This window comes from Vicia villosa, linkage group LG3, assembly GCF_029867415.1.
Source record: "Vicia villosa cultivar HV-30 ecotype Madison, WI linkage group LG3, Vvil1.0, whole genome shotgun sequence".
Taxonomy (NCBI): Eukaryota; Viridiplantae; Streptophyta; class Magnoliopsida; order Fabales; family Fabaceae; genus Vicia; species Vicia villosa.
The window spans coordinates 53,055,977-53,067,482 of NC_081182.1; positions in this window are offsets into that span (position 1 = coordinate 53,055,977).

Sequence of the window (11,506 nt, forward strand, 5' to 3'; positions counted from 1 at the left end):
ATGATTTCCTCACCCAATCTTCATCAAAAGCCCATCCACGAGATAAAGACAAGGACTTTTTATTTTTATAATTTTTATTTTTATTAATTATTTATGATTTTTATTCATTTAAAATCATGATTATAAAAATAATGGAAGATTTGATTTTTTCTCAAATTTCAATCATCATTAATCATCCAAATAGCCATTAATTGACAAAAAATTCGTACAAGAGCAAATTGATTGGAAAATATGGAATTTGGATCAAATTTAGAAACATTTTTCAATCATATTTCTTAAAAATTCCAATCAAAGATTCACTTGGATTTAGTTCAATTTTATCAACCCTAATCAGTCTCCTATAAGTATAGAAGCTATTCAGACGCAAGGGTTAGGGTTTTGGCAGTGGAAGAACTCCTAATTCGAGCATCCAAGAATCAAGAAATTTCTAAGGTCGATTTGGAGTTTAAGGCGAATTCAAAGCTTTGTGAGCCTCCCAAACGATTCCCAGGGGTATAGTAAAGCTTTTTCGATCGTAACTCTCAATCCATACGCTCAGAATCAACCTCCCAAGGCTTCACGGTGTTAAAGGTGGAGTTTTTATAGCGCTTGTGTAATAAGCGCTGTGAAAGAACCTGTTTCAGAAATCAGGGGAGGAAGACGATGCGGTGGCAAGCGCTGATTGGCCAATTCGAATACCAAAAGCGCGCGAACCAGATGAGGATACCTAGTGATCCAGCGTGTTATGACTCACGCTCGTATCGTGCTCCTCACGTTGCCAGCCATCAGATCTCCAGAATGATCAATCCGACGCTTCCAAGGATGCAGGAGTACCATGGACCCCATGCGTGTGATGCATACGATTCAGCTGAGTTTTTTTTTTAAAATTTTTTTATTTTTATTATATAACATGTTTATTTACATTTATATATATAACTGTATTTTTTTTAACCAATCAAATTTTATTTTATATATATAAATAATATGTTTTTTATAAAAAATATTTTCTTATCTATTTTATAAAAACATTTATTATATATTTTAATTGTAAATAAATATTAAAAATTGATTTAATCATTTATTACTCCAAAATTCATAATAATTCATGAAAACTTACAAAAAATTTCCAAAAAAATATATTTCGCATCCGATTTTATTTTTCAACTCGGTTTAATTAATTAGGTTGTTAGACCAATAATTAATTAAATTATTTATTTTCTTTTATTCAACTTCGTACCCTAATTAGGGTTTATGAAGAATAAGCCGTACACTGATTTTATTTTATTTTCTTATTATCAGGGTTAGCAATATAATTCGCCTCGAGTGCGCGCCTTCAACAAACCTCGAAGATAAGTGTGCTGCTTTATTTAATTTTATTCTTTTAATTGATTTGTTGTTAGGGTTTGCCTTGCCTTCACATATTTTCTGCCTTATTTCAGGGTTTACCTTCAAGGCAACCTTCGCCTAACAACCATATCAGATCAAATACGAATCGAAGCTAAGTATTATTTATGCATGCCTTATCAATTTATTTTCCTCTCATCCTTTTTTAAATTAATCCAGGTTATCTTCGAATTAGCCATACACTCACCCAGTTTCTTTATTTTCTTTCTTTCAGGGTTTGTCAAATGCCAAAGCTACGTCATGGGTAACCCTAAATCTTTTTCTTCTTTTTTTTATTTTATTATTACTTATGTCAAACCCTATTAAGGGATCCGCTGGTTACAAATCCCCTCTCCTCCGCTGGTTTCATTTCCCCCTTCCCTTTATTGCTTTATAACTGCGTGGTTAGTAATTTAGGGAGTGCAACTCGTAAACTGAATTAGAATAACTAATTAAAAGATAAATATCTGAACATAATCACGTGATTGATGCACACACGCATGCTTTTTGGGTAACCCTCTCTGTTGCCTGTTGCCTGTTGCCTTGTTGCCTGTTGCCTTTGTGTTTTTGCAGAATAAGCCACGTCCCTCGAATTCGAGGATACCTCAGCCATGTTGCCTCGATAAAAAGGTCACGACCCTAATGATGCTGCCTTCGATACACAAATGACCTCGACCCTCGGAAGTTGCCTACGAAGAAAGGCTGAGGTATCTTCTGGCTGCCTACTAAATGGCTTATTCTGATCCTTGCCTTAGACTACCTGCCCTTCTATGGCATGGGACAGTCTTATGGCAAAGGATGCTTCGATGACCCTTCAACCTCCAAACGAAAGGCTTCCTGCCCTCTTATGGCAAGGATAGACCCTTTCATTCTGAAAGGCAAAAGGAGACCTATCATCTGAGTTTAAGGTAATTGCCCCTAATTGCCTTGCAATGCTCAAACCTTTTTTATTATATTCTTTCTCATAATTTTTTCAAAAGGGCAACGCTTATTCACAAGCTAAAGTCCCTATCTCTTTCATCTACACTTTCTAAACAAATGAGCAAGCAAAGCAATTAAGAGCCCATGGAAAACCATGGATGCAAAGGGTGCCTTACACCTTCCCTTTGCATAAATTACCCCCCGAACTTAGATTTCTTAAAAGGTTTTTTTTCTGTTTCTTTTTGCCTTTCCGAATATTGTTTGGATAAAATAAAAGTCGGTGGCGACTCTTGCTTACCGCGACATTCCGATTAATAAAAAGTCAGTTCACCGTGTTACATAACGTCAGTAGACACAGCGTGAACAAGGCTCGAGGTAGTTGACAAAAGCGTGAAACATTAAATGCAATGCTGTACGGAATACGCAAAGCATTAAATGCTCCCAACGGTCATCTTCTCAAGTGCCTATAAGTATGAAGTTCTGATGAGAAGCAAAGTTACCGAATCTGCTGATAATTAACTTGCTGAAACGCTGTTCAACTCAAAGCTCAGAAACTTCATCTTCATCAAAGCTCACTACATTGCTGTTGTAATATATTAGTGAGATTAAGCTTAAACGTTAAGAGAAATATCACTGTTGTGATTATAGCTTTTCAGAAGCAATTGTAATACTCTTAGAATTGATTACATTAATTTGTAAGTAACTAGAGTGATCAAGTGTTGATCAGGATACTCTAGGAAGTCTTAGCTTGTGTCTAAGCAGTTGTAATTAGAGTGATCACGTGGTGGTCAGGATACTCTAAGAAAGTCTTAGCTTGTGTCTAAGCATTTGTTCCTAGAGTGATCAGGTTGTGATCAGGAAACTCTAGAAGACTTAGTCGTGGGCTAAGTGGAAAACCATTGTAATCTGTTGCGATTAGTGGATTAAATCCTCAGGTGAGGTAAATCACTCCGTGGGGGTGGACTGGAGTAGTTTGGTTAACAACGAACCAGGATAAAAATAATTGTGCAATTTATTTTTATCGTCCAAGTTTTTAGAATACACTTTATTCAAACCCCCCCTTTCTAAGTGTTTTTCTATCCTTCAGTTAGGCCTGGAAATTTCAGAAGTTATTAATTCTACAAAATGTCTTTTTATGTAATTATAGGAATACAAAGATCAACACCAAACATAAAAATATATCAACAAACGATATACTGATGCATAATTTTGATTTTCGATAAAAATATACAATAGGGCTAAACTTAAGAGTTTATGAATTATTCACCAACGGTCTAAGAGTTATGCACCTTAAATTGCAACAACATTACCAGCATAAACCCTGGACACATTGCTACCATAGTGATTGTGAATTGTTCATGTATGCAGTTTAAAGTATGAAATGACAACATAAAAGTGTTGAAAATAAAAGTCATAAAAACTAAAGATACATACCGGAATCCATAGGAAGACAATAACTATTATCAATGAAATAACCGATATTATAATGCTTGGCAAAGAGTAAGGATACCTAAGTCGATAGAAACAAAAAATCAGAGTTGAGTCAAAACATGCGTGTATTAGAGAATAATGTATTTGAGAAAGCAAACAATTATAAAATTAGTGAAGAATATTCTCACATTTGGATTTCCTTGCTCATAGAATGTTCAAAGGATAACAACAACTTCTGATGTTGTTATACCTCCAGCACATGTGAAACCCTTTTTAGCAACTTTAGTCATTGAAAGTTCACCTTTTTTCCATTCTAACTTAACGAAAGAAAACAATAACTCAATGAAACTATCGGTATTTAAACACATCCAACTCCCAAAAATTATCATGGATTGAATCGTCAACATATAACATAGAAAATCAATTCTTTAAAAACCCAAAGTACTAATTACATATATAGAAGATCTAAATTTTAAAAACACTAAATCATTGAAAACCCTAAAACATTTTGCATTAAAAGAAAAACCCTTAAACCTTGAAAACTCATAATCCATTTTCAAATGAATACTTTAAAAAACCCAAAAATAATAGGTGAAATTTGAAATTTTGCATCAACGTTAAAACAAAAGCATCTACAACATAAAACTGAAAATGAAGAAGAAATATCGTGAATAGATGAAGGAGATAAATCCATTTTACCTATTTTGTTGAAGAAAAATATTCCAGAGATAAAGATGAAATTTCTTAAGAGAGAAGCGAAGATGAAGCTTGGAAAGATGAAGGATGTGATTGGATAAGGCTGATAGAAATGTTAAGAAAAGGAAGAGGTGTGGTTGCAAAGGAAAAAACCAGATGACGTAGAGGGTTGTGGAACAATCAGGGTATTATGGTATTTTCCAGAACATAATTTGTTCTTATATTATAGATTATTTTAAATTTAATAAAGGGAATATAAAAATAGTAGCATTAAATACTTAACAATTTTTTTTGGGAAATAAGAATTTATATATATATATATATATATATATATATATATATATATATATATATATATATATATATATATATATATATATATATAACAATTTGTACAAAGCGACTCTTAGGGTCCAACTCCACAACTCCAAAATATCATATACCTCTCAAGTCCACTATCTTAATAGTAAGTGAGCAATATGTTTCCTAAGGTTTGGTTTCATCCAAACTCTATTTACAATATCATATACCTCTCATTTCTTGCTTTTACTAGCCCTGGTCACCCATGCTAGTTCTTATGTCCATCCCATAGGTTCGTTATCCACATTCATCCATTGAAGGACAACTTTCTAGACTCCTCTCATGCCTCTGCATTCAAAAAATAGGTGTTACAGGTTTTCAACACCAACACAAAACACACACATCATTACTCAGGATCCCTAGTTTAACCAGTCTAGATTTTGGGGCAAGACGACCATGGCTAGAAAGCCACAAGGTAAATAATGCTCTTGGCCTGACAGCATTGCCATAAAACAAGCCCCTCCAAGCCACCTGTTGGTACTGCTTAAGAAACTCATAGTAAAAATTCTTCATGATGAATTTTCTAGTTGTCATCAGCTCTCCCCATTGTTGCATTTTCTTCACTTTGATCATTTGCTTAAAGATACTCTTCTGTGTCCAATAGTAGTTGTCCCCAATAGACATATTCATTATATCTCCGTTTTTTACATAGTATGCATACACTCATTGTATCCATAAGTTATAGTCTTTATTACAAAGATTCCACAACAACTTCACTAGACAAGCTCTATTCCACTTTGTGAAGTTGACCACATCCAAACCACCCTATTTCTTCTCAATATAGCATATGTAGAACTAAGTCCTATATTTTATACCAGGCCCATATGTATTTCGGTTTCTATCCTTCCTCATATAAAGGATAGTTAGTTAGCTAATATGTATATAAATATAAGGTTTTCCCTTAATAATCAATAGAAAGAATTTTATTGTTTGTCTACTGTAATGAAGTATTCTCCTATAATGACAACATTGTGATGGTATCAGGAGCTATCTCCTTTCTTGAACCTATCAATTTTTTTTTCTCTCTGTGGGACCCACTCCCCTTTCTATTCCACCAACCACTTTCCTTTTCTCTCACACGTGTTTCTCTAATAGTTTCTCTAACATTGGCCTTTCCTTTTCTCCTCCTTCTCCGCTGCGTTATCGCTATTTTCATCAGTTTCTTTGTTTTTTTGGCCAAAATCCTTAAGAAACCTCTTGCTCTTTCTCATTTTTTTTTCATCCAATTTCTTGCACTTTTACTCAGAAAATCAATCACCATATATCCAAACTCCATCTTCTTCATCCCGTCTTTCTTTCCGTTTTTTTCAATCCCCTTTTCTAAAACCCTAATTCGTAATTCTTGCTTCGTCTTTGTTCATCCATGGCAGAAACTACATACGCCGACTTTTCCACCAACCCTTCCAACCCATATTACATTCACCCTAACTAAAATCCAACTCTCATCCTTGTTACTCCCTCTCTTGATAGCAAAAATTATCTCTCATGGGCTCGCTCCATGAAAGTCGCTTTGATTTCCAAGAATAAACTTCGGTTTACTGATGGCACTTTCCCAAAACCTAATGCCACGAGTATTCTGTATGATCCTTGGATCCGTGGTAAAAATCTTGTTCTTTCATGGCTTCAAAGATCCATTTCGGAAAACATTGCTCAGTCAATTTTATGGCTTGACAACGCTCATTTTGTTTGGGAAACCTTGCGCAATCGTTTCTCCGAAGGGGATATTGTCGCGGGCGAAAAATCGTTTTGTTCCTCTTTTTTGTGGGATGAGACACCTGATGCCTTCTTTGGGCTCGAGTGCTCAAAAAAAATGATTTTTCTTTTATTTCGACCAAACCTTTTATTATTTCCAAAGGAGGAAAAGGGAAAAAGCTGCAATAACCTAAAAAGTGGGGGGAGATCTTGGGTAAGAGGGTTGGTTATACGAAGGGAAGGTATTAGCACCCAACGTATCTGTAGTACTCTACAGGGTTCTTTATTGTTTTTTATTCTATGCTACGGTGAAGGTTCTGTTGTAAAATAGGTGGGACCTAAGGTGTTTGTTTGATTATGCTCGCAAAGATCATCGAGATCCTCTGCATACATATCCCTTAGAGGGAATCAGAGCATCTGTAGCTCGGGGTCTACGGGTGCTAAGGTTTGAATGGTTTTTTTTGTTTTGTTTTGCTCGCCAAGGATCGACCTTGTGCCTACGTATTCTCAAAGGGATGTTGAGAAAGTCAGAGCAATCGTAGTTCCCACTTATGCTAGTGGAAGCAAAGGAATATAGACAAATGTCGTCTAAATGCTAGATGTATCTAATCTATATCATCACATACATCTGTTTGTTTTTGTTTGAAAATCTTTTCATTATAAGCCCGGGGCCATGCCACTTAGGGTGCTTAGAATGATAAAGATGTTTTTGTTGTTTAACCAGCCTTGTGGCAAAAACTTTCAATGAAGTCAGCCTTGTGACAAAAAGTTTTGATTAATCAGCCAGCCTTGTGGCAAAAGTTTCAATGAAGTCAGCCTTGTGACAAAAACTTTGATTAATCATCCAGTACGGTGGTAAAACAGTTTGATTGATTAGCCAGCCTTGTGGCAAAAAAGTTTGATTGATTGATTGTTTGTGATGATATAGAAGAGATACTCCTATCATAGAGATGATAAATGTCTAATCTCCTAGGGTATTTTGATTTGGATATTGGGGGATGCTTATAAGAAGCCCGTGGGTCCTTGTACGAAGCCCAAGAGGAGGCTATCCGAGGGTCCTTGCATTGTAAGCCCAAGAGGAGGCTATGGGAGGGACAATCGAGGGTCCTTGCATTGTAAGCCCAAGAGGAGGCTATGGGAGGGTCACTCGTTTGTACAAAGCCCAAGGGGAGGCATGGTATAGTTGGTTTGAGCTCTTAGAGCGATTTCACCGGGAAACCATACTCTATGTCCTAACCTAAACTAGGGAGATTCTTTGCACGAAGCCCAATAGGAGGCTATGGGGAACCTAGTGTTGTACTAAGTTGAACAAGCACACATATCACACATATGAACAAACATGAACAAGTATGAACAAACATGAACAGGTATGAACAATTATATATATGACAAAGTGTGTGTATATAATGGAGTTTATGAAGGAAATATACCTGTAAGCATGATCCATTTGTATACACGGGGGCTCGGGACTTATACTCGAGGAGAGGTCCACTTGAATTTATTCAAAGCTATGTAAAAAGGTATTTACAAAGGGGCTTGGGACTTATACCTACATGGAGGCCCATGATATTTTTTGGGAAGATTTAAAGAAAACCTTCATTTTTGGTTTGTTATTCAAAGTTTAAAAACAAACTGATCGAGGTATGTACAAAAAAGGTGTATGTACAAAAAGACGTACAATGAAATACCTAATTTCATGTACTGGAATGGGTATGTACGAAAGGGCTCGGGACTTATACCTACATGGAGGCCCATGGTATATTTGAAAAGCAGACGCGTCGTTTGAAAAACGGTTTGAAAGTTTGTTTTGAAAGAAAGTTTATTTATTTTGAATAAAAAGACTGTGTAAAAAGAAAAAGGAGTGGGTCTTATACTCTAATATTCGAGAGGCCCCACTGTTTTGAAAATTAATTGATTAGTCAAAAGAATTTAATCAAAAAGAAGTGGTTTATCGTTTGAAAAAGAATCGCGATCGCTCGTTTTAAAACGATTTGAATTTGACAAAAGTCAACTTAATTAAGTTAAAACAAGTTTTAATACTTAATTAAGACCTAAGTGATTAGGGTTTGATCACAAAAAAAATATTTACAAGTGATTAGGTTAACAAATAATGAAAAAAACAATATTTAAAGTATTTAAAAATACTTAAAAACATGTCATTTTAAACCTAATTAAAACATATTAAATAAATCTTTTTTGTGATTTTTTTTAATGTTGTCAAAAATAGGTATATTAAATAAGAAGTGTGTAAAAAATGAATAAAAAATGAGTTAATTTGATTGGTTAAATAATTAGATAAAGTTTGTTAAAAAAATGAAGAAAAAAGGTGATAAAAAATTGGTTTTGTCTCCCAAAGGGTTTGAACCCACGCCCTAGTGCTTACCAACCAAAACACTAACCAGCTGAGCTGCGTGTGCAGCTTGTTTATGATACGCTTTCAACTCATTATATTTTAAAACAAATATTTGAATTCTTTGAACGAAAATCTGGCGCCAAGAACACACCATAACTGAAATTCAAAAATCTTCAAAACTGTGTTGTTTGGATCGATCAAAGGGTCTATCTCACTCGGTTTTTCACAAGGAACATGATGGTGATCTCAGAATTCATTTATTTTCACTCTAAGGGGGTCAATTTTGTGATGAACACGAAGAACCCTAAAACTGAAATTCAATGTGAAATCGTGTATGATCATGATATGATGCAATTGATTGAGGGTTAATGATCAGTGATAGTGCAGAAACAAGATGGTAAACCAGTTTTTCATTTATGATGCATGTATGTTAGAGTTTGAAGTTCATGTTACTTACCTTCAAAAACGGCCAATCTGGAAATTGATTTCTGCAAAAGAGAAGTTCCAGTTGTTGTTTGATGATCTGAACAGCTTTAGTGGACCTTATGGAACATGTTTGAATGCTTGGAATGGATTGAATTCACCTGAGTATATCCATGGAACCCGATCTGCAGTTGCTTTGAAGTGAGGATCGAATTTGATGATGGAGGTGTTTCAGGTCATGGATGATGATTGGTATAGCTCATATATGATATATGGAATGTGTTTGGATGATTAACTTGGACAGATATGGGCTGGTGTGAATTTTGGCATGATAAGGCTCTCTTTATGCAAACATGGTGGTTGAAGAGTGATTCTGAGATTTAGGTGTTTTTGGGGTGTGTGGATGGATCAAACACATCACATTTGATGTTTATGAGATGTTAGAACCCTCACTTTGGTCAGAACTTCAAAGGTTTAGAGGTTGAGAATTTCACCTCTTTGAAACTTAAGAAACTTGCATTCTAAGAAAGAAGAGAGAAAACCTATAATTGTGAGGTTTTGGTGTGAATTGAAGAGTGATTTGAACCTCTATTTATAGGCCAAAGTTTCTGAATACAAAGCTCTTGCAAGTTGATCAAGAATGATGACTTGGCTTAAGAGATAAAATGGCATCTTTTGCATTTAATGCATATGGTTAAAAGTAACTAAACCATGGTTAATTTCCAAGCTTCCTATCCTCTTCCATTCTGATCTTCAAATCAGAAAATATCATTCAATCATTGCTTCTATGCATCATTGCTTGGATTATAGGTCATGTAGTCTTGAAACTTAGTAAAAAATGGTGAAAATTCAAGTGAAAAAGTTCACTAATGTCAAAATTCAAAACCATGGCTACACTCCACATTTTTTCATGCTCTTGGACATTTTGGAAAGCTCATATTACACACTTCAAAACCCTAGTTGAAAGTTTCTTCAAGACCTTTAAGGAAATGGGTGAAAAAGATCCATGAACTTTGAGAAAAATGAAGTTTTAAGTGAAGTTTTCAAAAAGTACCAACTTTGAAGCACCATATCTCTTAAATGATTGATCTTATGGAAAAAATTTATATGTGTCAAAGTTGTTTATTGGATCAAAATCTACAACTTTCATGTTGGAAGTTTTTTTCAGTTTGTAGGTGAAATTTTGAGAAATTCCCTTCCAAAGTTTGGAAAAAACCATTGAAAAACACTTAGAAAATTTTCTAAGTATGGAAAGTCAAACTTTGACTTTTTGATTCTTGATTGATTTTCTTGATTTTTCTTGATCAAATGGCTTCATATATCATATATTGATGATTTAAAACTTCAAAAGTCATGGTTGACCAAAATTCCCCAAAAGTCAATGGTGATCTTGTACAGTTGACTTTTTCAAACGAATCGCGTTTCTGGAGATTTCAAATGAACCAAGCTATCCTTATCAAATGAATGGTATGAATGAATCACATTGAGACATTAGAGGATATTGAACCATAGTTTGAGTTGTGACACCATGTCCTGATTAAAAAGTCAGTTGTTCAGATGAATTAGGTCAAAAAACCCTAATTGTCGACCTGATGAAATTGATGACTGTAGGTCTTGAATTGAGGTGTAATTTCCATTGTATGTTGTCATAGGGATTATTTGAGGATGATTGAAACCTTTGATTGACTTCCTGGAGATTTTTAGGGTTTCCCAAATGTGATCCCTGATTTTGGTCCCTGATAATTCAAAACCCTGATCTGAGGATTTGTCTGATCAATCTTTGTGTAGGAGATGTCTTGAGCTAATGGATTAGGTCAAAATGATGTACTTGGGGTCTTGAGGTCATGTCCCAAGTCATTATGTCAAGTTCTGAGTAAAAGTCAAGAGTATGTTGTCTTCAGTCAAAACCCTAATTCAGTCGATTCAGAGCCTTTGAGCTTGTTGAAATGAATCTCTGAGGACCAAATGTTGATTGTTGATGAAGATGATTCATTTGAAATGAAGGGAGAACAAAACCCTAATTGATTGTTACTTGTACTGATGAGTGATTTCCTGATCAAATCCTGCTGAGTCACAAGTAGCAAACACAAGCTATGCAATTTGTTAGAGATGCAAATGATGCATATGCAGATGATATGAGGTGGTATCTTAGGTCAAAAATTGGGGTATGACAGATGCCCCTATTTAAGTTTCTTCAACCTGAGACATGAAGATTGAAAAATCTTCGTTTTGATAGGGTGGAAGAGACTTAAATATCAGAAGACGCAA